The following is a 27,421-nucleotide window of genomic DNA, read 5'->3' as shown; positions in this document are numbered from 1 at the left end:
GGAGAAAGATGTGCTATTCTTGAAAACCCTGTTGCTTTTACAGGATTCTCCTTTTCTTTTAAGAAGAATTTGTTGTTAAAGTCTCACCTTCAGAACTTGAACAAGAATACAAAATAGCCACATGTATATACAGACCTGAACTAATATTTCTCCCTTTTAATAAGGTACTTGTACTTGAGGTGCTGAATAACAAAACCAAATACAAAATTATTTGTTAAGCATCACTCTCTAAAGTCACCAACCTGTAAAGAAATCAGAAAAAAAACCAAAGAGACGATAAAATTAATGAGGTGGTAAGTTAGAAAATCATGGTGGATATTTTTTAGAAGCAGAGGAAGATGGGTTTTTTTTGGATTTCAAAGTACATCTATTTCCAAAATGGCGAGCTCATGAAGCACAGACTTTGTATCATGGATGTTCAGTTGTTGATACAGGAACATAAGATAAGGACATGGAAATTCCTAAATGAAACCTCCCATATTTCTCACAATCAAAACCAGCAGTTTAAACTGACAGATGCCAACCCTGAAACACATAAAATGGGCTGAATTACCTGTAAAAATGCATGCAATCATATCACTGACTTTGGAAGTGACACTGACTCAGTGGACCAACTTCACCAGAAGTCGAGCAAAAAATGACTACAATAATTGGGTTCAGAGCTTGCAGCAGTGTCAATCTGTACTGGATTTCCACCAGATGATTCTGTGTCTGAGCAAAAAGTCATTCAGTAATAAGCACAATCAAAACCTGGGGAGAGCCTTTATCTGTTTCTCAAGCTTTCAGGCAAGTTTTCTCTAGCAAAGAAGCCAAGAAAGGATTATTCCATGAAAATAATCCTTCCCATCAGTTACATTTTTTTTTCTTCTTGGAATGAATGAAATCTGCTGCCTCCACTTCATTACCTTTTGGACTGTTTTCAATCTAGAAATGTCCTCCTGGCACAAACAATATAAATTCTGATAGTACCAACATATTGATGTACCCAACCTTGTGACATCAGCAGCAGCTTTCAAGATATGTCCAATTTTACATGTTTCCTAAGTTACAGCTGGGTCAGTCATAAATTAGGAACTCTTTGCCAATGATTTTCCAAAGCATGATTAGGTACTTCAGACATACCAGCAGCACCTGTCAGCCCCCAAGGCAAGAGAACAGACTTGGTTGTACCAAGAAGTGTAACATAATCAAGTGTTCATGGTCCCAGCCTGAATTTGAAGCCTGGCTCTGCTAGAATAAGGTGCACTGCAAAAGGCAAATTTGGAGAATAGGACAAAAGTATCTAGGAGGCCATTTATCAGCATCGTCTCGCTGAAGAGCTTCTCCCAGCTACTTTTCTCCCACTAGTAAAATTTGTGAAGAGATTATAAAAACCCCGGTGTGAATCACTTCTGAGAGCAAGCAGACTCCAGATAATTCCAGCACTGTTTCTTTCCCTGTCAAGGGGATGACAATGGCAATCAAAACTAAGTTAGTTGACCCCAGCAGTTTAAGCAATGTAAGACCACAGCTACAGCTGAGCAACCCTAAGGACCCACTACTACACCTCAGCCATGCCATCAGGGGCTGAGTTAAACCCTGCCAGTGGACAGTGGGCTTCTAGTACTAAAGCCAATCCTAAAATACTGAGGAATGCACCTAAAAGCAAATGTTTCCTTTCCAGAGAGAAAACAACTCCAAGTGAATGTAATTTGAGCAAGTCTGGAATCCATATAGACTCTAGTAAGCTTACTCCTGGAAAGCAAATGGTGCCCAGTCTATACTGTATTTACTTTTTATATGTTGTCAATATCTTCAGCTTGTTGTAATCCAAACCAGGACAGTTTTCCCACACAAATCCATGTATTGATCTTCCTCACTTCTCCTGAAGCCTTATGCAACCACAAGCACACTCAATATATGTTTGTTTACTGCAGAAACAGATGCTGGTCTGTACTATATATATTTTTAATTAGTTGGTCTTCATAAGGCATCCAATTGGATGTTTCAAAGAGAAAGGACAAGTTTTTCATATCTCTTTCACCATTGTAAGAGTCACATGTCTCTCTGTACTGAGTTTGGCTGAGATGGAGTTAATTGTCTTCATTATAGCTTGTATGGGGTTGTGTTAGGATGTGTGATAAAAACGGTGTTGATATCACAGGCTTAAGTTTTTTAAGAAAGCTGGTAGACACTTCCTGATGCTTTTTTTCACTGCCATCAAATATATAACACTCTACTTGTCTCAGTAGAGTTTTGATTTCAATAACATACGCATTTGTAGGTGAGAGAGACACCTATATATTAATTATTCATGATGAGCTTGGGTATCAGAATCTAGCTCTTAGCAGAAATTTCTGGGGTGGTACACAGAAAAAGGAAGAATTATGGAAGTGTGCTGCTGATGTGAAGTAGAGAATAAAATCTTGTTGTTTCATTGTTTGCATGCACAACCTTTGGCTTTTTCATGAGTAAACAGTCTTGACCTATGAGGGTTTTCCTTAACTTCCCCAGGGCATAAAGTAGGACTGATGGATGTGTAATTTGCTCAATCCTCCTTTAAACCCTTCTCATAGATAGGGGTGCCATTAACTTCCTTCCAGCCTTCAGGGACATCCCCTGACCTCCACAACTACTCAAAGATTATGGGGTGCAGCCTCACAATTACATCAGCCAACTCTCTTAACATCCTCAGGATTTATGAGTGTCAAGCTCCTCTAATAGCTCACATACAGCTCTTCCTTCACTGGTGGTGGGTCTGTTTGCATGAATGTGGATTGGTGTTCCCAAAAACTGGGGTGCAACAGTGCTGGTGAAGACAGGTGAAAGAGGTGTCAAGAACCTCAATTTTTTCAGCTTTGTTGGTGGCTCCTCTCCTGTTGAACTCTGGGCTCATATTTTTCTTCTGTTTCTCCTTATTCTTTCAATACCTGATGGACCTTTTCTTGTAGTTTTTTGACATCTCTGGCCAATGTCAGCTTGAGCTGAGATTTTTGCTTTTCCAACTGCAGGTATTCACACCCTGGCAATGCCCTTGGAGTTCTCAGTGACTGCTATTGTATCTCTGCCACACTTTCTTTTAGATTTGAATAGACCCAGAAGCTCATACCAAGCCAAGGATGTTCTCTTCTTCTGCCTACTTCCCTTCCCTTTAAAAGGCATGAATGTTTTTGTGCTTCCAGGAGAACGTTCCAGAATAACCTCAGCACATGCTAGTTCCTTTATTCTCCAGGGAATCTCCCCACAGAATCCCTCCCAACTGAGCTCTGAGCAAGCCCAGCTTTGCTCTTCTAAAATTCAAATCCTCTGTCTTAGAACAGCCTCCAGGATCCCAAAATGCACAAGGCTGTGATCACTGCAGTCAAGGCCATCACTGACTGTGATGCCCCAGGTTTTAGTTTTTCTGTTTTTCAGATTCTGTGCTTTAGTGTGTAGTTCTGAGCTTCATATTAAGTGTTGGTAAGGTCTCTTCACAAAGTAGGGAGACAAAACAATTCCTTTCCCAGCTTGGGACCACGGACAACCACCCAAATTTCAGCATGAACAGCATTGACTGAAGAAAGAAAAACAAGAAGGATGGGACTGCATAAGCTAAAGCTGTAATTAGACAATTAACTCCCATATGCAAATGGAGCAGAACTTATCAAAGTGGGAGACCCCGTGACCACCAGTCATCTATTTTGTGACAATTTTGGGTTCACATTGGATGTAGCCCTGGCTGGGCCCTCGTGCTGCCCAAGGTGGATCCATTGAGGCCTTTTAATAAATCCCTACTTTATTCTGTAACTCTCTCTCGTCTCTGCTCTAGGTCAGCCTTCACAAGGCATCAACTGAGGAACTACAAAGCAGGTTTTCTTGGTTTGGGAGTAGCAATTCCACCAGCAGTTCATTCTGACTGGCATATATAAAAATGTAGGAGGAAGAGGTGCTTCAGGCGTTCCAGGAACTTAATGTCACAAGAACAGACGTGAGCTGCTGTATTTACTTCCAATACACCTTCAGCTTAAAGCCCACCTCACCAAGCTGGCCAATCTACTGCCACATGTTCACAAATATTTCTATTTGCATATTAATGCTATAGCACAAAACACTTCCAAGTCATCATACTCTCTAGAAGCTCATGATTTACTTCTGAATTACTACAACTTTGAACACGACCTCTAATAGAAAGTTAAACCAAATAGTGGTTTGTCTAAAACTGGTTTGGTTTGTAATTATTTTAATAGGCCAATACTAAAATACAAGCTATGTTGAAATAAACATAATTATTCATTTTAGGAAAATTTCTGTGAAAATTCCAGCTTTTCCATGTTGTTCTTGGAGGTATCATTAGTGGTTTGGAAATTTGGATGCATCAATTATTTTGTTTTTAAGGTAACTTTTGTCCCAAATGGTTGTGCATTAATATTTTATCCCAGATTATTTTATGACTGTTTGAATTCACCATTTAAGCTCCAGTTATCTGACAAAGCATTGTGACTCATTTTCTGCTTGCCTTTTCAGGTGTTTAATTCAGAACAATTAGGAGAGCATGTCCATTCCTCATTATCCTTGGAAAATGGCAAATCTGGTGAAACAGAAATGACACCAAAAAGAATTATTTCTCTCCTTCATCTTTAATTGCAGATTTATGTGGACTCATGCAACTCCAACTTACCTAAGGGCTTGGATTGCTCATTTTGTTGTTATTTTAGCTCAGATTTTTTTTTTAATTCTTTTTGTGGAAAGAAAAAAAAGAATTCTTAATCTCTGTATTGGTAATGAACCATTTGTGTGCAACTTGCACTATCTGAATTTAATTTAGGTTTTCTTACTGAGCTAAAGCTTGGTCAGCATTCCTACATATACAAGTTCATTTCCATTTCTGTTATCCTACTGCTCTAAACTAACCATTTTCCTCAAGCATATAATGATGTAGAAGCGCCCAAATATTCAGGTAAGAATTATTCCTAGCAAGCAATGATGCAAAACTGTCCTTAAATAAAACTGCTTTTATGGCTTGCAAAACTACAGAGCACTTTGTGAATTTAAATAGGCTGTTTGCATACTCTTCAAATAACATATTTAAATCAGGTGATTGCCTGCAAGGCACAGTGCACCATTTAAAACAGGGATATGCATCCTGCTTGGAGAGGTTCATGGGATTCCCTGTCCAGTGTGTGTTCCTGCCACTGCTTTAAAGGCCCTAAATATCCTCAATGAATTGAAGAAAAGCTATCATGGTAGTAAATAGTAAAGCATTAAGTTCAATATATGGCTTATGGCAGCTCAGTATTTTAATTCCCAGAGAGTTTTTATGTGACCTTTGTGCTTCATTGCAGCCATCTAAGAAACAGGGATGATAAATGTGTCTTTTTCCAATTCCCTTTTAACATTGTTTTATTACTTATATATATATATATATATATATATATATATACACACAAGTAAATATCCACATGTTTCCTGTACACAGGTCAATGTTCCTTCTCAACATATGTGAAAGTTTTTGGCAGCTCTCACAGCTGTGCCATCTGTGCAAAAGCCTCACTTCATCAGATGAGAAATGGTGTGGGTCAATCAAGATGCTTTGCATATATTTTTTCAACTATTGTAGAAAATACCCTCATGATTTTCTCCCCCTTTTCTTCTTGACTGCCTATGTCACCTATTCCTCCTTACCCCACTCTGAAGAATTTTTCTTCCCTGAACACAAGGAGAGCCTCTAGTGTAGAGCAAAACACTTTTTAGAAGGTTAAACTATAGGAAAGATCTAAAAAAAAATAAGAAGGAAAAAATAGAGTATATTGATTCAAGGGAAAATATCAGATGGATTCAAATGCTCCTCTTCTGCTCTGTTAAAATTACATATTTAAGGAAACCACCTTGATCTCTCATGAGCTGTAAAGCAGCAGACACCACGGGAACACACATTCCCAGGAAATATAGGAAATTGTTCAAGTGCCTTCCTTTAGGAATGAGCTCACACAGCCTTTTGATCACTCGTTAGGATCTTGTTTCATCTGTTCAGCTCACTGATCTTGCCTGGATTTGTCAAGCTTTTCAAGATTTCCCCCTCTGCATGCTGTCCATCGGTCACATGTCCCCACGGAACTCTGCCAATACAGTCTGGGTAACTATCTGCTGGTACTACAAGCTAATAAATCTTTCCAGGAGTACAGGCAGCCCTAAGAATGCTCTGAATTTAAACTCTGTTTTATGTCCTTGGCTCAGCACAAAAATTCCCTCTCTGAAAACAAAAGCTCCAGCTCTTAAGTAGAGCTGAAATTTCTTGAAGTGGTAAAATATTCCCTAAGTCTGGGCTGAAGTTTAACTTTGGATAACCAATCAGAGCTGGGCACTGTCTGAAAAGCTAAACCTTACCTGGCCTGGCTCTTACTGCAGACTTCAAAAACTGATCTAATTGCCTATTATATTTCCCTTCCCTGAGTAATACTCATTGCTGTTTCAAGTGAGACTCCATATTGCTTCACTGCAAAACTCATTCAAATTGCTTGAAGGTTAGAAATCAATAAAATAAAGTGTCAGAGAATAAAAACCCATCGAGAAAGGAGAAACCCAATTCTTAACTCGTTTTTCTCCCCACAATCTCTTTGATAGAAAAGTGATTGTGGTAGATTTGGAAAGATTTTGTTGTGTCTTTCCTCCTCCAGATCTGGATCATGCTGGAGCATCAAATAAAGGATATGTTTTTCCCTCCCAGTAAACACTCCTGTTTTTTCTTGCTTTTTGGGAGAATTTAGAACACAGTAGAGCAAGAGGTTCTGAAATTTATCACGAGGAGACTTCTCCAATGTACTGAAGAGTCATGGCTCAAACAGGAAATAAAATCATCATGCCAATATTTAATGTAGTATTTTAACATTCAAATGGATTTAATGTGTTTTGTCTGTATGAGGATTTCAGATAGTGATGAAATATGATTTCTTTCTGTGCTAAGCTTTCTAAAGCCCAGAGTTCTTGCACTCTCTGACACATATTATCCTTTCTGTTGATGAAATATGAGATTTACAATAAGCTCTATGTCTAACATTGTTCTTTACACTTTGATGAATGTTACACTTATCCCTAAATTTATGAGCAAATGAAAAACTTTTACAGCTATGGAATAGAAAACAGAAAATAGTTTCCTCATTTTAATAACTTTAATTAAATTTTTCTATGTACTGTAATTTTAACACTCTCAAACAGGAATAGATACACCAGCAAGTAATAAATCAGCCTTGCCATTTCTCTGTTATTTCCCACCATGAGTGAATGTTACAGATTTATGTTCCAGTAATTCATCACTCCCCATCCATTATCCTAGGAATAATTTGTTGTGTTTATAATAAGAGATTCTAAAACTCATTATATTTAAATCCTCAAAAAGTAGAAAGCGCATAAATTTGACCGTTAAAAAAATGCCCGGAATATGAAATCAGCTGCTTTGGAAAAATACAGATCCAAATTTACAGTTTTTTAATTTAAGGGGTAATAAAACAGTATTTACCTGCTGCAGCTGAGCAGGGGATGGTGGGTAAAGCCTCTGTCATGACAACTAGAAGTATATTTAGAAGCAAAGATCAGCTTAAATCTATGAGCCCAGTCTTCTAATAGTTGTAGCCTCACTTTCATTAAATTAAATACATTACTTCATTTGGGTATTTTTGTTATGTGAAAACCTAATCAGCTTTGCTATCCAAGATCTTTACAATCTTTTATCTGTCTCTTATTGAGTTTTATTTATTCTATCTCATAGCATGACTGTGGTGATCAGCCAAAGGTTGGACTAGATGATCTTAGAGCTCTTTTCCAACCTTAATGATACTGTGATTCATGTCTCATATTACATGGAATGTTTGGATTTTGTTATAATCTAATTTTTATAACATCAGAACTCCGAAACCATTAAAATGGGAAAAGTATGCTGGAATAAATACCTGAATTGAAAATTTTAAAATTCTGCACAAGGACTGGTGGCTGTGTCAGGGGATGTTTAGAGGGATATTAGGAAAAGGTCCTTCCCCCAGAGGGTGGCCAGGCACTGGAACAGTGACTTTTTTCCAAGTTCAGCCCTTTCATACCTTAAATCTGAGTTCCACTTTTCTTTCAGCTAGTTGTAAATAAATTGTAGCTTTCCTCCTTATTGCAGTTGCGAGAAGTATCAATCAAACACAAAACTGAAGCAGTCTAATCAAACTACGTGCTGGGAAGCAAATCATCACCTGGTGGAACTTGCTTTGTGACCCTAAATTCCACCTTGGGCTTGCTTTGAGCATTGAAGATGATAGAGACACTTGAGAAACAGCAATTTTCCCCAGAGATGTGTTTCCTTTTGAAGAAAACCTTGAAATGGCAGTGTCACAGCTGCAAATGTGTTTTACTAAAGGTAGTTTCTTTTAAATTTCATGCAGATAAATATCATGTAACGACACCATGCCAAACCAGGGATTATAAGAATAGGGCACCACATGGCTGCCATGTGCTCAGACCCTTCACACCCACTCCTGAGATGGGAATTGAGAGAGAATGAAAAAAATAGACACCCAGAATCTCAGATAAAAGAGGATATGGCCAAAATAATAAGCATAAAATAGATGACACAAATTTGAAAAATAAATTCCATTAAAAGGGAAAACAAAAATTGATTACCACAGTACAAAACTCATGAATCTTGTAAAGCAGAAACTATTTTACATATTAATTCTGAATCCTACTTCCAAATGACCAGTGGGTGGAGAAGTTACAGAAGAAGAGATCCTGAAGCTTACCCAGGCCACCTGAGAGTTCCCTGTCTGAGACACCTGCTGATGACACAACCTCTGAACAAACACAGGTCCACCAAATGGCAACACTGGCTTTACACCGATTTTCACAATAATTATTTTATTTTTGCCATAAGGTCAATTTACATTTCTCGGCGTATTAAAAAAAAATTTTTTAATGGGAAGTCTTTGCAAGACTTGGGAACAATTTTGGGTATGTAAAACTAAGGGGAGGTCATCAAGACATTACACATTTGCCACCACATTTGTAATGAAAGCTTAATGCTAAATTCATCACACTTTCTTATACAGGTATGACTGGCACTGTGGATAATCCATGAATGAAAGGCTGAAGAAAAGACCTGGGGAAAATTAAGCCCCTGAGGGGCTTAATTAATTAATTAAGACCTGAAGAAAATTATGCAGTCTACAAAAACTGGGGGGGAAAAAATACACCTACCAAAAAAAAAGTGAAAACAATTAAATAACTCAAGTGTTAAACACTTGCAGAGCATTTGTGGCTTTATTATTTTTCCTGAAAAAAAAAAAAAAAACCCAAAACCACAACATTTCATTATGAACAGGTGCTGATTGTGTGAGTAGGATCACAGGAATCTCAGGACATCTCTAGTCCAGCTTCTGCCCAAAGCAGGAACAGCTCTGAGGTCAGAGCAGATTGCTCAGAACTTTATTCAGCTGGGTGGTGAAAGCCACCAAGTGTGGACATAACAGATTTTTCTGCTTTGATTCTTGAATTATTGTAGGGCTATGAAGGAAAGCAATTTTTCCAGACAGATTTTCATTCACAAGATGTATACAATTAAAATATTATATTAAAATTATTATTTATATTATATTATATTCATTATATTCATTATATTATATTAATAATGTATAATAAACACTATATACTATATAATATATAGTATATTATATGTTACATTATAGTGTATTTATATATTACACACAAGTGTGTAATATAATTCAGTGGGCCATTCCTTAGAAACTCACTGTGTTTCAGGGTATCACATCTGGCTCTCAAGGAGACCCACAGACATCATCACAATAATTCAAATTGTATCAAGTGAAAAGTGTCTATAAAGCAAGAAATCCTTTCTCAATTAGTCCATAAAATGGAATAATTATTTGCAACAGAGAGTGGTCAGCAAAACCCTTGCAGTGTTTGGAACCAGCCATCTATGTGATGAATTTATAAAAATAATGATGTTGTACAAGCAGATCAGCTGCTCTAGGAAAAAAATATTTAGGGGAAAAAAAGGTATTGAGAGAACTTCAGCTCTGCTAAGGATATTTACTGTTCATGCAGGCTGAAAGCAAAACGATATGAATGTCCTCTAGAAGTTGTTTAACAGCAGTAAATGTCCAGAGAACATATATTGCTAGAAATAATTAAAACTGTTCATGAAAAGTACTGGAAATAGTACAGAGAAGAGAGACATGGAGAACCTGCAATGCTTCCCTCAAACAGATGGAAGTTACCTACTGGGGAGTTTAGTGTTTATTCATTTATCAAAACAGAGATTATCTTAAAAAGTGATAAGGAGCTAGCATCGGACCTGTTCTTGAAATAAAACCCTGCCATCAATGCTGCCTGTGAAAAACTCATTTGTTTTCTGGAGCACAGGTAAAGTATGTGAAGAAACAGAAAATTAATATAAATTACATTAGACTAATGTCAGCTTGCAGAAAATCACCCTTTTTATCACTTTATGATACAAGTAGATTTGATGCTGCTTTAAACCTTGAAAGTAGCTAAATTCTTCTTCTTTCTTATGCTTTCTTATGCATTTCACAGAATTGCAGAATTGTTGAGGTTGGAAAATCAAGCCAGCACCACCACCATGTTCACCACTAAACCATGTCCTCAAGTGTCACAGCCACACAATTTTTGAACCCTGCAAGGCATGGTGACTCCACCCTTGCCCTGGGCAGCCCATGACAATGCCTGACCACCCTCTCTGTGGGGAAATTTTACCTGATATCTGATCTAAACCACCTTTGACACAACTTAAGGCCATTTCCTCTTGTCCTGACAGTTTGCTGCAGGATGACTTTTCATTGTTTATTATTTCACCATTAAGAATACTGTCAGTCCAGCCTGTGCAAGCACACGCCGTGATATTGTTCAGATTTAGAAAGGGATGTTTGTTGCACTTGCCAAAAAGCCAGAATCCCTGCAATGTTCCAATTCATCCTCAAAATTAATGACATCTTTCAGCAGCAGACTGAGCAATTGCTTGAGCCCAAGCCTGCTGAGACTGAGTTGTGTTGATCTCTTCTTCAAGGGACCAAACACCTGCTACTAATGACCATCTAAAGATTGAAGAAATTAATAAATAATATCAGGCCCTCCAACTTTTAAAATAAACAAAATTCAAAGCAACTGGAAAAGGTAAGACAGAAATGAAAAACTAATTTATGCATTGCTTTCTATCTGTCAATTCCTGACTTTAATTTTACGAGTTCAACAGGTATACATTGATACACGGAGTCTTAGCCCTTCAGAAAAAAAGGTAGGAAACTTATTTAATAATAGTCTTTCAAAAAATAACATCAGTTTTAATTTTTCTTGACTAGAATCATGATATGACTGTAAGGAGTCTGGACCTTCAAAATAAAATATGGCAGACTCTAGTAAAAGCAAACATTTTAATCTATCTCAAAAATAATGAGAAAAAATCTTTAGAATTTACTCATAATTAATATTTAGAATTTAGAATCTTTAGACTCTTCAAATACAATATAAAAATGTGCTTAACATATCATTGGCAATCTAAAGGCAGACCAAAAAATTTTGTAACCAACCACTATTCAGAGAAGTTTATAACAAAGTTCTCTGTTTCCAAATATAAAAAAAATAGTCAAGAAATGTTGGAGTTTAATAGAGCCAAACACAAAGTATAGAAATAAAGTCTTGACACTGTATAGGGGATGGTAAGTACTATGTTTGTCTCATGGACAATTTAAGTGCATTTAAGAAGGATTTCTGCATTAATGAGTACCCCTCTAAAGTTTGTGCTGCCACCTCAGTGCTCAGAAATGAGCTACACAGGCAGAAATCTCACTGCCAGGACTGATCACCACTCTGGAGGGTTCAGACAGCAATCCAGAAACAGGAGGGAAGAAAACCTTCCAAAATTAATCAACTGGTTCTCCCTGACCAAGGCACAGCATTTTAAAAGAAAAGAATAAACATTTTAGAAGGAAACAATATTTGTCACTAAAGGTTTTACTGGTAAAAGCATTTCTGAATTTATTCTGTTCCCTGCAAAACCCTGCACAGTTTACTCAAGATAAATGCCCAGACTCTGAGGTATTCAGGTGCTGCTGCAATGCAGGTTCCAGAAGCTGAACCCAGTTTTAAGAGTCCATGAAATATCACGTGAATGCAGAGTGCTACAGGATGAGCTAACAGCTTGGGACAGGAGAGTTTCTGCTACAGAACAAGTCGTGCGCTCTTCACACCTTTTCACCATAGAACCAGGCATGGCTCTATGATGGGGCAGCAAAGACAAAGCGGGATTCAGATTTCTGGCACCAGAGGGCTTGATATGTCACCACTTCCCACCCTACTTCCCCCAAAACCACATTGCATTTCCAAACATATTCCCGTTTTTGATGTGTTCTTCTGTACCTGAAGGCCCATGAACAGAAGTACAGAACCACAGACCCACAGAATGGTTTGGGTTGGGAGGGACCTGAAAGCCCATCCAGTGCCACCCCTGCCATGGTAAGGACATCTCCCACTGTCCCAGGTGGCTCCAAGCCCCATCCAGCCTGGACACTGCCAGGGATCCAGGAGCAGCCACAGCTTCTCTGGGCACCCTGTGCCAGGGCCTGCCCACCCTCACAGACAAAGATTTCTAAGATATCTAATCTAAAACTAAATATATTACTGCAATTAGTCCAAAAAAATACCAGCACAGGCTCTTCACTTCCGAAGATGTAACCCAGATAATTTTCAAAGCTTTTCAGCACCAAACAAGGAGGTGTCCTTCATTCTGGATAAATTTCAGGCTACATTATGTACTGTATAGGAAGGTATCTGCTATAGTTCCAGGATATATTTAAATTTCAGGAGTTTATTATTAAGGTCATACAAATTGTGGAAAGACACTTGTATCCAAAGATGTAGCCCCAAAAATTATCACACATCCAAAACTTGCTTTGCAATATTGCCGATATTGGATAGCAAAGATTATTTTTCAAAGAACATAATTTCTTTTCTGAAAATAAAAATTGCTTCATTAAAGAGAATACAATTAAAATGTAATTATTCTAAATAACATCAACTTTTGTGACTTTTAAAATGGTTTTTTTCTAAATGGTAATTCTCTTTCCAGGTGAGAAAATCTGTATAATAACAAACACCAGAGAAAGAATCCTTTGAATTTCTATTGTCACTAAACAAATTGTTTTCTCCTAGCTGCACATTTAAAATAATACTGAACTTTTGCTTTATCTTGTTAAATACTCCAATTCTATAATATCACCCATTAGTTACTAAAGGAAGAGAGACTAAAGCATAAAAGTAACAGAGATCTAACAGAGGATGAAGAAATTAAATGCATAATGCAACTAAATGAAAATAAAGCATGAACCAGCCCTTCCAGGCTTTGCATTTCACATCCCTATCGTCCACTCTTCAGTAATCTCTTTGTTTTATACTACCTAGAACACATTTTGGATGGGATATTATAGCTGTATATTGAACCTTTTCTATAACCTCCTCATACCTAAAGAAATTTCCATTATAAACACCTGTCCCTGCAATCATATGGTTTTGTCACAGCTATAACTTGTCCTACAGCAGAATGCAATGTCCCTTACACTGTCCAATAAAATATCTGGTGATTTTACTGGTACTGTAGAGAGGAAAAAGATGAGTTTCCTATCTTTTTTTCAAGGCAAGTAAATAAAAATCAATTTTAAAATAAAATCCACATGCACAGACATAGGCATTATCTTCTCAAAATAAAGCAACATTGCAAGACTGAACTTACAAAACCTATACACAACTTTATTAAATAAAGGACATTGCTCTGCACATTTCTTTAATATTTCAATTCATTCAGTCTCATCAAAATAATTTTAGCCAATAAGCCAAAGTTACTCATTTGCCTAAAGATAAATCCCATGTTAACTGAAATATTTTAGGATCACAAAAATTAATTTTGAGAATCCCCTCAGGAAGGTGACTAGTCCAAAATACTCTCAGAAACACAGCCCATGTTTCAGAGCAGATTATTGGCTGCCATGGCTGCATTTTTTGCTTTCTGTGGTCCCCTTGACCTGAATTGTGAGAGATGCTGCACACACTGGAAATGCTACAGCAACACCCAAGATACTTCATGTATCTATGTCCTTCTTTGATATTTGTGTTGATATTAAAAGGAAAACAAAAACCAAGTCTTCTGCTCTGTTAAAATGAAATATCAAAACCTTCCCCTTCTGTACTAGGTACAATTTAACCTTATAACCTTCTTATGTATTATTTTTTAAATTAATCTATACTATAAAGAAAAATAATTTTTATTATTTCTTAACATAAGCAGCATTTTTTTTTCTAATTCTCCAGTTACTAGAGGCAGAAGGAACCATCCTTTACTTATTGCCTGATCTTGGCTCAAGCTAATTTAATAACTAACACAGTGATGTTGTTATTATGGGATGGTACATTGAAATGTGAGGAAGAGCCAACAAGAAATCAGAACATCTTGATAAAGACATCATGTTTTTGGTTCAGGAATGATACTATTTAAAATTTTCACTGTTTGTGTTTTTTCAACTGAGAATAAAGCAACTAAAGTAAGTAAATATTTTTACTATGATTAATATGGAAAAACAATTTTCATTAGTGTAGTGGCTTTTAAAATACAAAATAACATTAAGGTCTTAGAATAACTTCGAGGTGTATATAGGCCCTGTGGCTGAATCACTTCATCCACCACTGGAGTGAAACTACTGCTGAAATGAAATATTAAAGTGTTTCAGTTCATGGCAGCCCAGTCAGGCACAGGAAAAAAACCAAAGAACAGCTTCTCAGTGTAGAGCTGAAGGGAAAACAAACTTCATGAATGGAAAGGGAGCCAGGCTTTGGGGCTCTCATCCCTCTCCTTTAACATTTCTGTGCCTTTTGGGTCAAGCAGTGTTAAAGGAACCCTTTGGCCAAGACACTCAGACAGATTATGGGTCGTATATCTTCCAGTCATATGTGATTATTTCTATAGACAGATCTTTACCAACTATACAAACACTTTTTTTCTTTCTCTATTATAAGAAATAACTGCAGTGTTGACAACTATTACAGCAGTAGTTCAATGCTACTGATTTTTACCCCATCTTCTGCAATTTGGCTTATTGGTAGCTTTATTCATAAACCCACATTGAGTGGCTTGCTGAATTGTTTTCAGTTCCTGGTGTCTCAGATGCCAGTTCTCTTCAGAGCCTCTAGTCCACCGGAGAGCAGCATTTTCTCACCAAGAAAAACAATAAATCCTCTCTCTGCATTCCCAGGAGATGCTCCTCCCTGCTGGCACGTGGAAGGAGTAGGTTGTCCAGTGGAAGGAGTAGGTTGTCCACGCTGCTCTGCTCGCTCTTCCCAGGAGCAGCAGCTGGGGCTGCCCAGGTGGTCAAATGTTTCCTTCATCTCTTATATTCCAGATTCTTCCATCCCAGCAGGGACACCGGAGTCTTTTGCACTCAAGTCCAGCGTGTCAGCTTATATATATATTTTTTTTAGTCTGAACACAGGGGGAACCCATTAAAACACATTTTGTTTAAATCCTTAAATGTGCTGGAGTGGTGGTAGTTTAAAGAAATGGCAGCTGCATGGCCCCAGGACTTTTTTCATCTGTCCTGCCACTGTGATGCAAATAGCATAAGTGCCTAAAAAGACATGGCCCAGCTGGGCATGTTAAGAGGCATGAGCACTCATAAAGACCCAGTTCTATTACTGGCACCAAAGGCGAGGTCAATTTAGGAAACGCTGCCGCTGATTCACAACCTACTTCTTGCTCCTTGCTTTAATGAGAAAACACAGTATGGCTAAAACTGGAAGTGAGACCTTGCAGTGCAGCTCACTTTGTGTTTTCTAACAGTATTTATATGGCCATACTTGCTGAAAACAGGCTTTGACTTTTTATCATGTCCACTGTTCATTACCTGTTTCCTAAACAAATATCTACTTTGACACCTGAAAGCTAAAGAAATACTTTCAAAAGTCTAATCTGACATATTTCTATCCTGCAATCTAATCCCACAAAGGCACATAGAAATGCATAAATACTTCTGAAAGACACAAAATCCAAGTGGCTTGGAGGACACTTCCAAAGTAGAGAGCATTTAATGAAGAATGCCCTCCTTTGAACTGTCAGGATGCCCTGAAGTATACAAATTTTATATAGAAAAGCAGCAACTAAAGCTCTATCTGCCTAGCAAATAAAATCATTATATAATTGTTGAGACTTTTCAGCAGTGCACATAGGAAAAAGCTGGTTAAATCTTCTGCCAAGGCTGATTTAGAGGCAGCTAAGTTACAGTCAGCTGAATTCTGCATCTCATACAGATTATTACTGTGGTTACACATCCCTCTATTTATACATTTCCTGGATTTAATTTCCTTGCTTTACTTTTTGGTGATGAACAAGCCCTCAAACCAGAGGTACCCAGAGAACAGTTAGTAGGGAAGGTGTTAGGCCAGTGTCAGGTCTAAGGAGATGACTGAGAAGGAGGGTCACAAAAACAGCCTTTGCATAACACACCTGAGGCATTATAATTACACCAGCTAAAGCAATTTGAGTAACAAAGAATAAAAAAACCCAATTTATTTGCAGTGTAGTAACTTTTCGATGAGGAGAAGGGTTATGCGTCAATGGACAAAGTTCTTGAATATTGCAGACTGACATCTCCCAAAGAACTGCAAAACAAGTGCCTTTACATGAATGTAAAAGGTTCTTAATGTTGGATGTGCCTGGCTAACCTCAGATATACTTGTGAGATTTTGGAAAAGGCAATATGGTGCAGAAGATTCAGAGAATTGGATATTCATGGAATCATAGAGGCAAGGAATTGTCGTAGTGGAGACGGACAGAAACAACACACCAAGCAATGTATCAGAGGCTTTTTTTTATTGCTGCTTCTTCTCCTCTTTTATCCCTTCCTTAACCAAGCATGTTTCTTGACAAAGACTGCAATTAAATCAGCGGTCACAATAAAAAGCTCATCATAGTTATTGGTGCAGAGCAATCTGTATGAACAGATTTGGAAAGCATTTACAAATATTCTGAAGGCACATATTAGTTTTGTCTCTCTAACTGCAAATATCCCTTGCTTATCTCTGTTCTCTAGGTTCCTATGCAAATGACCTCGTCCTTTTCCTTTCCTTTTCCTTTCCTTTCTCAAACTTTTGGCTCACAGACCAGCTGTCAGCCCCCTCCAGAAGGAATCACTAAAGTTAGAAAAAACCTTTAATGCCTTACAACCCTTTCTGTGATTTTTTTCCCCCCTAACAGCTAATCTAAACCTTTCTGGTGCAGCTTGAGGCCATTCAAAGAACTGCTGCTGCTTGCAAGCAAATCAAAAGCCTCTGCCATGGTACCAAGCTTCATCATTCCTTGCACAATAGAGGGCACTTGAAAACAGAATGAAAATAAAAAACAAGCTAATGAAAACTTACTGCAGCAAGAGTCATTAACTGCTTAAATAAATGCAGTTTCTAAGCTTATTACATTAGAACTAGTGTCACTTTTACTGACTTGAAAATGTGTGGAGCTGCTGCAAACTACTGCTGCATCCCCATAACAGATAAAGAGAGAGGGATTTTTATAGGCTCACAATTGTGTTTACCAGGGGCTAGAAAAAGCCAAAACAGCTGGTCAGATTAAAAAAAAAAAAAAAAAAAAAAAAAAAAGCATGTTTAGGGTAAAGAAAAGGAATCATCTGCTATGAAGATAAGAAATTTAAAGCTCATTCAAATTCCTCTACTGTAAATGTCCTTATTCATCAGTTTATTTCCATTTTTCATGAAAGATATTAATAATTATCCAAAGGCTCTCCAGCCTATCAAAAACACACAGAACTTGTTCTCACTTGTGAGACCAATTTTTTATGCAATAAGGTGATATTACATCACTTTTATGCAATAAGGTGATAAGGACATCACTTTTCTTCCCTTCCCCCTGTGGGGTGAGTTCTGCAAGATGAGAGACCTTTCCTTTAAGCCAGCATTGTTTGGAAGGAAAGCAAAGGAATGAGATTGTTTGGTTATGGCTCTGCTCAGGGTTAAGGCTCCTCTTTCTCTCTTCTGTGCCCCACACCTGAACATTACAGGAATGTTTCCTTCCTACAGTCTTCCAAAGGGCCTGGCTCAGAGCTCTCAGATAGAAAGGGTAGAGCAGCAAGTTTACCTCATATCTGATAAGAATTCAACAAATCCCTGGAGGCACATGTGTGTTGTGTAATTCTCAGACGGGGCAATAAGTGGAATGGAAAAGTAATGGGAAAACAATGAAGTTATTTACAGTGGTGATTAGCTGCAAGACTTACAGACATTAAAGTATATAACCTTTTACACCATTTCTCAATTCCCACTGGGAAAAAAAAAAAAAAAAAGGAAAACATCCTATGAATTTCCTTGCTTGACTGGGGACAATTATTAGTGAGCTGTGACAGTACTCTGTAAAAGGCAATTTGAATATGCTTTTAATCATGACCTCATTGACAGGTGCAAAACTACTTGAAATGGAGGTGAGATGTCCAAGGCAAATGGTGTTTTATACTTTGAGTAAGCTTCACTGCTTTTTGCAGCACAGATTGGAAAGCAAGGGAAATCTAACGCCGATAAACAGCTTTTCTTCTATTTAAAATCTGTATATTTTCATCTCAACACCCAGATAAAACATTAAGTTTAGCTAGAGGAGGACAGATATCAAATTCTAAAGCTTTAGAGGAAAAGAGAGAGTGAAAGGAAAAATGAAAAATATCTTAAAAGTCGGTTTCTGCAGAAAATATAAATATTACCTGTTGAACAGTGGAATTCATATGCTTTAGGTGATATATTAATTCCTCCCAGGTCAAGGGCTCCTTTAACATACCTGCTGACGTGTCATAAGGGAGTCTGAAGTTCAATACTTATGAAAGGCTGGAAGATGATTATGATTCAAAATAAAAATATTTTATCTGTGAAACATTCTACTGAAAATTGGCAGCTGATAGACCCTTGCTTTGCTTTTCTCCTGCTGAAGCTAAAGCTGTAAGGTGAAACTCACCCCACCCAGACTGTAACTTGAAACCCAACACGAGCTGGCTAAGAAATAAAATCCTTTTTTGTTTCTGACTCTTCGGTTTCTATTTTTCAGCAAGAGCCCTGAATTACCTCTGGCTGGGATTCTTACCAGGACAAAAAGCCTTTTGGGAATTGAGGTTGACCTTATGCTCTTCCCTTGTACTCTCTTCTCCCATTCCCCACAGCACCTCTCTCAGCAGTGCCCTTGAAACACAGCAACTGGATCTAGAGGAGAGAGTCTGCATGTGTTGCCAAGCTTGCTCTTTTGATGATTTAGAATGATTTTTTAAGTAGTCTGTCACTTTCAAAGTTCTAAATGAGCTAAATAAAATCAATAAATAGACAGTAAATTTATAATATTAATATTAGAAGGAAAAAAATAGAAATTAATTACACGTTACTCTCTTAAATGCCTTTCCTTGATCTGTCCTGCCACACATCTGAGTGCAAGTATAGGAAATGACCGTGGTTTAACAGGCTATTTTCTCTGTGTTTTCGGTATCCCACCTCCAGCTGGGGTAGAGTGGATGGTTCACAGATGGGTGGATTAACATCTACAAAGCATCTGGCAGGGAAAGCAAGCCTGTGAGGTATTCAGCTTCCCTGGAAGCTGAAGGCATTCAGCACTCATCCGAGAAGGTTTAATTGTGCAGTGCTTTACCATGGAAGCAATTTTCTTCATTGCCCCGTTGGTTACCAGCTTAAAAATCAAAATATGAACATTCAAGTTTATGTTAGAAAACAGCTGTCATGATTTCTCATAGAAATAGTCACATAGATATTTCTCCTTCTACTATCTTGTCACAGCATATTCCACAGATCTAGTTGTGCCTTATCTCTTGTACTTTTAGATATCCTGCCTTCTGTTTTTAGTTTCGACTTGGAATCCTGGAAGTGTTCAAGGATGGAGCTTAGAGCACCCTGGTCTAGTGGAAGGTGTTAGGGGGTTAGAACAGGATGGGCTTAATGTCCCTTCCAACCCAATCCACTCTGTGATTCTACAAGAGGATTCTGTGATTCTACAAGAGGATTCTATGACTTGCACTAGAAGCCTGTGGAATGATCCCATGAATTTGAAAGTGCTTCCCCACTGAAGCAAGAAGGGCAGAAGGCTGATAGACAGGTGGAACTGCACCTTGATGTGTGTGGGAAGTTTATGCAGCATTTTCCATGCTCATTTTCCTGTCTTCCTTATGGTTTTTGTCATTGATTCTGTGCCCCAGAGCTATGCAAACATATTTTTGTACGGAATTATAATGCAGAATCTCAGCACCAATGGTTTGGGGTGGAAGAGACCTTAAAGACCATCCAGTTCCACACCCTGCCATGGGTAGGGACACCTTCCACCAGACCAGCTTGTTTGGGTCCCATCCAATATGCCCTTGAACACTTCAAGAATAATTTAATCCATTTTGGCAAGCTAACAGATAACAGAAAATATTAAAGGCCACTCCCAGTGGACACATCACATTCATCAACTTGGGAGAGCACTGCTGCTTTTCAGATGAAATATTAATTTCCCAAGAAATTGTTGAGTCACATTTCCTTAACCCTTCTTTACCCTTGTCTTCTCTCCTACCTCTATGATATCCTAAATACAGGACTAACTTAATGCCACAATTACCCCCTTGGAGGCAGAAAAAGGCACAAGACAGCAACAACATGAGTTTTGGCCCAGCTTGTGCCAAACTACAGCTTTCATTTACAGATCCAGGAGATGGAATACATTTCTATCCAGTGAGATCATTGTGTACCATATGAATGATATTCTGACTGAGAATAACATGCAAAATAAAAACTAACTGACATTTTGATATAACACAAGCAAATGCTTTGCTTTGGAAAAAATGCATGACCACTCCAGGATAAATTTCACATCACAATTGGGGTTTAGTTGACTCATTTTAAAAAGATACTTCTAAACCTATCACATAAAAACATGAGAATAACTCAGCCTGTATAAGCTGTCATCATGCAATTTTTTCACACTGTTGTGGAAAACCCATATACCAGCTTTTAATCAGGATCAAAGGGCACATGAAAATATCTGGGTGTTTTCCACTATGCCTTCTTGTAGTTCAGTGTAGTTTCTTTGCATTATCCAAGACTACTAGCAGGAAATTTCCTGGGGAAGAAAGACACCCCACTTTCCACATAAGCTTTTTTGATTTCTTTCTCTGTTCACAGCTGGTACCACTGTCAGCATTCCAAGGGTCATGTGGATTTCTGTGCACCATAAATGGCACTGGAAAGGTACTGAGGCCTCTTTTACTACACATCTGCCACCAAGCCCACAGGCAACCTGGCCTGCCTACTGAGTAACACTAGAAATTCAATTTTCACTTTTCATTTACAGGTTAAATCTGACACAGCTACAAATTAAATGAGACAGATGTGATCAGAGGGGGCTGTGAGGACACGTGCTCACCTAGCTCTGACTCCTCGGTTTGGTTCAGGATTTAAACCCAGGAATTTGGGTTGTGTGGGTTCAGGGGATGAAGGTTTATTACTGCTTAGGTTGTGAGCTGTGATGAAAGGGACTGGGAAAATAGGAACAGGATCTGATCAACAGCAGCAAGGGAGTGTTAGGCAAAATGTCTCTGGTAAGGCACAAATAGTTGCTCTGCCTGTGGCAGGATTTGTCCCAGGATACCACTGCAGTATGGAGAGAAAAATGGGCAGGCTTTGATGATTTTCCTGTAGTAATGACACTGGGTGTGCTTGGTCCCATTATAGCTCTTCTGGAGGGGATTACCAGAGGGAGGGTGTTCCTTCCTCTATCCAAAGAGAAACAGCTTCTCTTTCATTTTAGAGCATGCAGCTTTCCAAAGGCATTAGAGACGTTTCCTAGCCAAAATCTCCTAAAGAAGCCATGGTGCAATGGGACAAGAGAGAAGATCCTCTAGTGGGTTGCTAAAAGATAGGAAACACATATAGGGGAAATAATGATGGGTTGTGCACAAGCGAGAGGATTATTGCATCCCACATGGATCTCTCTTTCAGCATATTCCTAAATCATCTGGAAAATGGTGCGAGTAATGAGGTGAAAATGTCAAAATTCAACATTTTAAAAATGCAATAAAGACCTTCAGCTGAACTGAATAATTCTTCAATGGATTTTTCATTCACAAACAGTTTTATATTTAAACTGTTCAATCCAGTATTTGAAGTCTATTTTTAACATGGGAGAATAGTTCTTCCCCAGATCCATTCCTTCACATTTCCTATGTTTGCTGAAGCAATAGTCAAATTTTGATGGCAATTACAAAAGCCACTTGCCAATCTTCTCCACCTTCCTGAGGAAATATATTTGTGCCTTATTCACATTTTTTTCCTTTCACTAACTGTCTCCAAGATTGTTAAGAGGTCATGCTGCAAAATCTTGATCCTTGTTGTTTGTCCAAGTAGATCAATGAGAGAAACTTTCCTGGAGTGACTTTATTACAGTTGTCATCACCTTGTCTGTGTCTAACAAGCAGATTTTCAAAAGGTGAACACAGTGAAAGAACTGGATGTGAATTGTTAAAATTTGTCTTGCCTGTAGTGCTTTATACATATTTGTTGACTCCCGTGTTTTAACATGCCAAAATAAAAACACATGATGACAGCCCCCTGCTGTCTCAAATGATTCATGGGGGAAAAGTGAGACTCAGATAATCCCTATGTGGTGCTTTCAGTGAGGAATGCAGTGTAAATAGTGGAGGGAAGGTACGTGCAACATGTTACAAGATGTGGAAAGTGCAGCAGCTGCTCTCACTGCTCAAACTGTCCCCTCATTTCTAGTGACAGGGTGATATAATCTGTGGGCAAGGAGCACCACTGTTTCAGAGATTCTTATATCCATATGTTTTAAGGTCAATAGGGACTGTGGAATGCCTCTGATCTGACCTAGTACAGTGCAGGGCAATGAGTGGTGCCCTACAATTTGTGTGTTAAAGATTCCTCCTTCTCCTGTGAGTGAAGGTTTTTATCCCAGGAACCATGGCTGAACAGCAGGCTCTCTCTTGAAGTATATCCAATCATAAATTAAGCACTCTGAATGTAAATCTTATTTGCAGCTAAAAGGCATTGAATATAGTGATGGAGTCCAAGAAATGCCTACAAATTCTTCTGTGGCCAGGTGAAACCGGAAACTAATATCTATTGGATAATCCATAGTATTCCTTTGTTCTTTTACGCTTCCAGGTTTTGGGATAAACCTTCTTTCTCCTTCCTTTTAGTGCAGATAAAACTTTAATCAGGTTTTTTCTGCCTTCTGACCCTGTACTTCACCATGGTCTGCTCCAAGAGCTTGATCAAGAAATCTGTGTGGAGCTGTTTTAGAAGCACATTTGCAGCTCACATCTCACAAAGCCATCACATAGAAACCAGATCCTACTTCTTGGTGGGTGAAAGGATTTTACAATTTGTCCTTAAATCTTTCATCCATCACTTTGCTTTTCCTTCCAGAAGAGCAAAGAACACCTTGAGTATAAATCACACCTGCAATACACATAAGACACTACAGTACACTAAAAATCCCAACAGTGCTGTAAAACCAAGCACTAAATCATGCAAGATTATGGTTTTTAAAAAGAGAAATTTATCCCTCTGTGCTAACAAAAGTGCAACTTGTTCATCATAAGCTCAATTTGCAATCACTATTACAGCCTCCTACTATGTTTTTCATTTCTAGATGATTCAGATGAGAAGACACACATACACACATGCAGGAAACAATCCCCTTAAACATATACAAAAGTTAAATTTTAAATGAGAAAGGTCAAACAAGTTCAGATTGAGCAAAAGTGGTGCTCAGTTAATTTCCACACCCCCTACCCTTGCCACAGTACCTGGGCACATTTACATTTATTCCTTCTGACAGATTCCTGTGAGGCAGGAAATTGGTTTTATCTGTGGCAAAGCAGGCTAAAGGATTTGTGCATGGTCACACAATGAATCTATAAGGAAAAAGGGATTTGGGCAGAAGTTTTCTCAGTTGCAAAAAGCACTCTAAGCCGTGGACTCTGAATCTATTTCAAACAAAGGTATATAAGCTTAGTTACCCATATTTTCTCAATTAGAAGTTAGTTCTGAGACCCTTAATGAGCTGTATAAATCAGCATTTTTCTAGAACTTAATGCAGAAAGACCTGAGCCTACTCTTTTAAACCCACAGAGCTAAATCTCCCAGAATACATACATATACCACTGACTATTTTTTCATCACATAAAGCAGATATGTTTGAGCCATACATAAAGAAAACACAATGGAATATCCTGAAGATAATACAGTGGAGAATCCTTTCTCTGCAAGAAATGAACAATGTAGCTGGACAAGGATTTTTCTGCTTTTAAACTCTTTTCAATAGGAAAATGCTTTTCATCAGTTAGAAGTATAGGCAAAATGTGTGTCTTCCTCACAGAGTTTCATTTTTCTTTCTTTCATGAAAAGTTGTGGTTTTGTAAATACAGAACTGGTGTTCGCTGTGGTTTGAGAGCAGTTAGGGGAGAAGTTTTTCTATGTTTACCCAAAACTGTGTTTTCTGTTGAAAACAGCATCATGGATCTTTCTGAAGGATTCAGTGTGCTCACCTCACCCTCAGTGTTGTCCCTGAATGCAGCTGCCAGCATAGCACTGCACTGCAATCATCAAAGACGGCAAGAAAGATCTTGAGCTGTTAGAGAGTGCCAAATGGAGGGACATGGAGACAGTGAAGAGTCTGGAGGGGAAGCCATACAAGGAACAGCTGTGGTTTTTAGTCTTACTGAAAAGCTGATATGTGAGAGAAAAATATTTTGTTGTCCCTTGCAAGTCTCTATTCCACCTCATGTTTCATTTTCCTGACACTATTGTAGCATGTTCAAGGAAGCTTTTATGTTTCTCACTGGCAGCTTGTCCCTGTTCCTTTGTCTTCCAAAAAGCTATCCAGTTCCCTGAATAACCCAAACTGGATGGGAGGCAGGAAGGGAGGCAGGAAGGGAGGCAGGCAGGAAGGGAGGCAGGCAGGAGGGAAGGAGGGAAGGAGGGAAGGAAGGAGGGAAGGAAGGAGGGAAGGAAGGAGGGAAGGAAGGAGGGAAGGAAGGAGGGAAGGAAGGAGGGAAGGAAGGAAGGAAGGAAGGAAGGAAGGAAGGAAGGAAGGAAGGAAGGAAGGAAGGAAGGAAGGAAGGAAGGAAGGAAGGAAGGAAGGAAGGAAGGAAGGAAGGAAGGAAGGAAGGAAGGAAGGAAGGAAGGAAGGAAGGAAGGAAGGAAGGAAGGAAGGAAGGAAGGAAGGAAGGAAGGAAGGAAGGAAGGAAGGAAGGAAGGAAGGAAGGAAGGAAGGAAGGAAGGAAGGAAGGAAGGAAGGAAGGAAGGAAGGAAGGAAGGAAGGAAGGAAGGAAGGAAGGAAGGAAGGAAGGAAGGAAGGAAGGAAGGAAGGAAGGAAGGAAGGAAGGAAGGAAGGAAGGAAGGAAGGAAATTCATTAGATCAGGTTAGAGTACAGCAGTTCAGTCAGAAGTGACCTACAACCGTCACCTTTTTTTATTCCCAAGTATCACCATAATTACCTCATTCTCAGGAACAACAGGGATGAATACAGCACTGAGTAATGCCGATTACTGACTCATGCAATAATGGTCAGAAGAAGTGTGTTAATATCTCATCAACACAAATAATTGGTTTGGTTGATGTGAGCTTTTTCATTCTTAAATCAAACTATAGGAGTTTTAAAAAATGAAAATCTAAACTAACGCAAACAGGTGGAATACTAGTCTCTTTGGAGGGTAGCTGAAATTAGTATTTTAATTACTTTTTGATCAGGATTGTGACTACTTCTCACAATCTAAACCCCTACAGAATCTCAAAGCTTCTTTCATATACACATTTGCTTTTGCTAGTTATTAAGGCATATTAAGTTCATGCTTTTGGATACGTTCATAGTAAATTAGATAATTCCCAAAACTACCAGAAAGAGCTATGGAAAAAAATATAGGAGAGAGTTATGTGTAGTTCATACAGAAATATTTAACTCTCAACAAGTCAATGTTTCAAATGATGCCTAAATGAAATAATTTTGAGAAATTTTCATGTGGTTTCAGAATTAAATCTTGTGAAGAGAATAGTTTAGATTGGAAGGCAGCTCAAAGCTCATCCAATTCCAGCCCCTGCCCTTTCCACTAGACCAAATTTCTCCAAGCCCCATCCAACCTGACCTTGGACACTTCCAGGGATGGGGCAGAATTTCTGGGCAACCTCTTCCATCCAGTCTACACAAGAGATAAGTTGTAGGGATGCTGTAATGATTTAGTAAAGTCTGGCAATACACTTTCCCTTACAAGAGCAGCATCCCCTTCTGTTGGATTTACCTTCTCCACTAAAAGCCAGTTTTCTTAAGTAAACCAAAGTGATAAGAAGAAGATAGGGAAAAAGATTGCCTTAGAAGGGAAGATAGATGGAAAACCCAAAGGCTGCCTTGGGTCTAACCTGGCCTTTCACCTGTTGTTCCTAAGAGGTTTGTGAAATCTGGAGGCCAGATGGGCAACCACACCTATGAGCCTTGCTCAGAGGGATTCCTCTGCTTAAAACCCTCTCTCTTCATCCAAGTTTGCAGTTTAAAAGAGCCGTTCACTAATTGCAGTAATAGTCTCTACTGCTTTTTAATTACATATGCCAGCAAACTAGAAATTTTGATTAATTTTTTCTTTGCCCTCCAAGGACACCTTGTGACCACTCCAAAAGTGTCAAATACAGATATAAATATCAGGAAGGAGCCCCAAAGCACTGCAGAAACTCTGCGGTTTATCTTAGAGACATGCAGCAGCTTCCTGACAGCTTGGCTTCGACTTCAATTTTCTTTCTCCCTGTGCCAGGCACCATATGCTGACTGTTACACTGAAATGACACTTAACCCTCGAGCCTGCAACAGAGAAGCTATATTTAAATTCAACTGTTAGGTGAAAGTGTGTTTTAGAAAAACCTCCAGGAAGCTGCATCCAGATGGTTACAGTGAAGAATCTATATCTAGGGATTTGGGGGAGGATAACAGGTTACAGCAGCATCACTTCTGAAGCTGTGGCTATATAGTGATATTCCCTTTCCTTTCAGGTAGAACTAAAACCATTGCATAATGCAGTGTTTGGCATTCTTCAGCTTGACTATTTGGAAGAAAGAAAATTTTAATAAACTTGGTTTCTCTGGGATTTGCTGTAACTATTTCTCTCTGTGTGTTATCAGTCTCAACTTCTTACTTGAAGTTAACCTAAAAGAGTATATAGAAATGTTAATACATTTATTTCAGCATTTTGTCAGTTATACTTTACTTTTAAATGGCAGAAAGACACCAGAGGAAAGCTCTGTAACTGTTGGAATTACCAGCATTGAATATTTCATATTCTGAATTAGATCATTCCCAGCATTTTAGCCTGTTCCATA

General features: G+C 38.4%; 1 protein-coding gene and 1 long non-coding RNA gene across 5 annotated transcripts in view; one reads left to right on the top strand and one right to left on the bottom strand.

Annotated features, from left to right (window-relative positions):
• BRINP3 (BMP/retinoic acid inducible neural specific 3) overlaps positions 1-27,421 on the bottom strand; it is a 198,537-nt gene that overhangs the window by 130,530 nt on the left and 40,586 nt on the right. The window lies entirely within an intron of this gene.
• LOC137479164 (uncharacterized) lies at positions 20,028-21,430 on the top strand. Of its 2 annotated transcripts, XR_011002001.1 has the most exons (4): positions 20,028-20,362; positions 20,634-20,769; positions 21,220-21,285; positions 21,389-21,430. It is a non-coding gene; the product is annotated as an uncharacterized lncRNA (long non-coding RNA). The 2 variants fall into 2 exon arrangements; XR_011002002.1 differs by lacking the exon at positions 20,634-20,769.

Source organism: Anomalospiza imberbis, chromosome 9 (assembly GCF_031753505.1).
Source record: "Anomalospiza imberbis isolate Cuckoo-Finch-1a 21T00152 chromosome 9, ASM3175350v1, whole genome shotgun sequence".
NCBI classification, from domain to species: domain Eukaryota; kingdom Metazoa; phylum Chordata; class Aves; order Passeriformes; family Viduidae; genus Anomalospiza; species Anomalospiza imberbis.
This window is presented reverse-complemented; position numbering and strand designations above follow the sequence as displayed.